Below are 4,350 nucleotides of genomic sequence, written 5' to 3' on the forward strand. Positions count from 1 at the left end.
AGCTATTTATTTGTCGAGGTGACTTTAAACATTTCCAAGAGAGAGATGAGTAAATAAGTATCCAAACTTATAAATGAAAAAATAATTTAGGGTTTAGAGCATCCGCAGCGGTGGCGGTTGGCGCCACCGCCGTCCGTGCCAGCGGCAAGGCGAAGGACCGCCACCGCTGCAACCGCGCCGCTGGCACGGCGCTGCTCGATGTATCGAGCACGTCCGTGCCAGCGGACGCACACGTGGCGGTCTCCGATTCGCCAACGGCATAGCCGTTGGTTTCAAACATTTTTTTATTTTTTTTTAAAAAATCGGATTTTTATTAAAAAAATCGATAAAAAATAAAAAAAAAAATTTTCACTTCCCCAAAAAAATTATATCCGTTTATAACCGTTTTTCCCCACTTTTTATTTTTTTTTTTATTTTTTTTACCCAAAAAATACACACTTTCATCTATAAATACCCTCAATTTCACTCCAAAAAATTCACACTTTCACTACACAATTCTCATCATCATTCTCTCATCTCCATTCTCATCTTCAATCTCTCATATCCATTTTCATCTTCCTCTCACACCCTACAACACCACTATGTCCGGTAACGACGACAACCCAAGCGGCTCTCACGGTTGGAACCCCGAATGGTTCGGTTCGCAACCGTTTCATAGTCCGGAAACGGAATATTCGGCCCCTCCTCTCACCCAAGATTCGGGCGTTCCGAGTGGCTACCGGCCATACCCAATCGACGATCAAGGTGCCTCCGATGGGCGCTACGGGTGGACACCGGAGCCTAGGCCTCGCGCCCCTTCCCAAATGCCGAATCCTCCATCTCGCGCCGGTGTCCGCACACCGTACTCACCGGCGGAGATGGAAAGATTGTTCAAGGCGTACTTGGAAATCTCCGAAGATGCGGTGGTTGGAACGAACCAATCCGGCGATCACTTTTGGTGGCGCGTCTCTAGCCGGTACAATGCACACCGGCCGCCGGGAACGATCGAGCGCAACGAGAGTATGGTGCGCAACTGCATCGGCCGAGCCAACGAAGAAATTGGCAAGTTCAACGGCTATTTCATCCAGGAGTCCCGGAATGCCGGGAGCGGCCGAAGCGAGGTCGACATCATCACCGCCTCGCTGAGCACCTACCAATCCATGAACGGTAAGTCGTTTAAATATCTTAACGTTTGGCAGGAGACGCGGACGCACCCGAAGTATAAGGGAGGCATAACATCCTCCTCTAGCGGCTCCTCCAAACGCTCACGGTCGGCATCCCTATCCGACGCCGGCGAAGAAGTGGCTAGCCAACTCGCCGAAGCTAACTTGGGTAGCCCCGATGCCCAACCAAGCGGTTCCCGACGCCGACCGCAAGGTAGGAAGAAGGCGGCGGCCGAACGACGTCGCGCCGCGACTCCATCTGCCCCTGCTCCCGAACCCGCACCCTATGTTCCACCTCCACCCCCGAACAACTCGTTGTGGGCCCTTTTGGCCCAACTCAATATGGCCGATAGGTCAACTATGACCCCCACGCAACTTCAAACGCACGAGTCCATGATATTGGGTCTCCAAAAACAATTGGGGTTGGTGCCGCCGGATGCGTAGTCTTCCTCGGGTTATATTAGCCAATAATTATGTAATTTTTAATTTTTAGGAGTTTAATTATGTAATTTTTAATTTTTAGTATTTTAATTATGTAATTTTTAATTTTTAGGATTTTAATTATGTCTTTTTATTTTATTTGTAATTTGTTATTTTTATTGTGGTTTTTTTAATGAATTTTAGTATTATGAAAATGTTTTTGTGTAATTGAATTTTATATTAATTGTGCTCGTCCTTGCGGAAGAGCACAGTTGTGGGTGTTGTGCTCTTGCCAGAGAGCAGGCATGAATAGTACCGCCCGGGCCCACAACCGTGCCGCTGGCAAGAGCACGGTTGTGGATGCTCTTAGGCTTACAATTTTGTAGTTTTACATAAATTTGTTTTAGGTTTCTTTATCTTAGTGGACAGTATTTAAGATTGTTATATGAGAGTGAATATTTTTAGCTGCTAACTCTTTTTTTTTTGGTAATGCCCGAAAAGAGAAACTAAAAGTAATGAATATAAGAAATACATAATTTATCATGAAGCAACCAATTGCTCATACCTAGAGATGCCCAAGGTTTTTGGTTTCGGCGGTTAACCGCGGAACCGTGATTTTTTTCTTGAACCGGAACCGCCATATTTTGAACTGCGGGCCGGTTCCGGTTCCAATTTTTACGAACCGAAACCAAGCCGGAACCGCCGGTTCTGGAGGGTTCCAAACCGGAACCGTGAAAAACCGTCAAAAAACCGTGAAATTTAGCCGGAACCGCGAAAAACCGCTGGAAACCGGCGGTTCGGAACCGTGAAAAACCTGTGGAAAACCGGCGGTTCGGAATCGGAACCGGAACCGCCGGTTTTTGAACCGAAACCAGAACCGTGAAATAGCCTCACGGTTCGGTTCCGGTTCCACGTTTCTCGAAACCGGAACCGCCGGTTTACGAACCGTGAACATGTCTACTCATATCCACTGGTGGATTTTCTAAAACATGAATTCATCTAGAAAAGCTATATAAAAAAATCAGCTAAATCTTTATTTATCTGTACAACCTCTCCCTTAATGTAATATGAAACTCCCACAAAACTACTCATGAATCAATCATTCTTTATTCCACACGACAAGTAAAAAATAATCTTGGCATAATTGAAAAAACAAAGTTAGAAGTCATCATAATAATTGAGTAAACAACACTCACATGAAAGAGAAGCTTTTTTTTAAGGTACTAAAGTTTGTCCCTGGTTCTTGCACTAGTGTAATGAAGAGCATGTCTCCAAAGATCAATCTATCTGCATAAACACACAGATAATATTCAAAATTATTTGACATATATATCTGATAGATGGATAGAATCAGTTGAAAAAGATGCAAAAGGTTTGGGTGTTGAGAAAAAATATTCTTCCAAAATAAAATGGAAAATAGTGCTGATGCCAAATGACACGACTTTTTAACAACATTATCAAAGAAGATAATACTATAAATCATCAAATCATAGTATGTATTTATGGGCATAGATCCTCTGCTGTGGAGGAACCACAGCAGATGGTGCTGTGCACCAAAACGATGCCGTTGCAATCATTTCCTACTTTAAATCTTTTGCTCCCTTCCCCTTCTACCGTATTCTTTAATATTCCTATTGATACACTTCCACAAATTTTTTTGATTATTTTATTATATACTTAGAAGGATATATGACAATTTTTTATTTCAATAAGTTTTACTATAAAATATTCCAAGCGCAAATGTAAGAATTTTCTCTTTGATAATCTCTTATTTTTAATGCTCACTGTGTCGAAAGGTTATTGAATTTAATCTTTTATTTTGCCTTCATGTACTTCTAAAATACTCCATATTATTGAAACCGAAAAAAAATACTCCATATTATGGAAAATCCTTTGTGTGGAAAAATTTAAAATATAAATAATCACTTTAAATGTATATTGTCAAAAATATTTTCTTTACTTTTTACATTTTAAAATAAAGGAAAGCATAATAAAAAATTTAAGCTTTTAATTATAACCTTTAGTGTAGAGAATATTTTAAAAATAAAATAGTTTCATCACACAATGAAAATCAATCAAGTAAAAAAGCTTAAAATTTTTAATGAACCTTTTCTAAATATAGAGAGTATTACAAATAAAATAGTATAAAAAATCTCATTAATCAAGTAAAAAAGCTTAAAATTTTTAATGAACCTTTTCTAAATATAGAGAGTATTACAAATAAAATAGTATAAAAAAATCTCATAATATTTGCGTGTGAAAGTTATTTTAAGTTATAAAATTATTTAGACCATAAATTATTATTAAAAGATAGCCTTTTAGTAACTAAATTTAGAAGAAATTTTGTGCGTATCATCACTAGAAATATCAAAGAATACGGCAGAAGGGGATGGACTAATAATCTGAAAAGATTTAAGGTAGTAAATGACTTTGAACGGTGTCGTTTTGGTGCACAGCACCTTGTGCTGTGGATCCTCCACAGCAGAGGATCCATTCCCCTATACTTATTAGATTGATCGCATGTTAATTTTATTGGTAATAACCCGATTAACCCGCTGGGTCAGCTCGAAACCCGAGCGTTTAGGGTTAGGGTTGAACTTTTATAACTCGAAAAATCTCAACCCGATTAGCCTGCACCCGATTGACCCGCAACCCGAGTAGGGTTGGCCCAAAACCCGGTGGGCCGGCCCGATTGACATCCCTAAATGACACTATCATTTTGTCTGAACTTGCTCTGATCTTTTAAAAGACTGCTCCTTTTGGACAAGAATAATCAACTTCTGCAGAG

Source organism: Salvia splendens, chromosome 2, assembly GCF_004379255.2.
Source record: "Salvia splendens isolate huo1 chromosome 2, SspV2, whole genome shotgun sequence".
Taxonomy (NCBI): domain Eukaryota; kingdom Viridiplantae; phylum Streptophyta; class Magnoliopsida; order Lamiales; family Lamiaceae; genus Salvia; species Salvia splendens.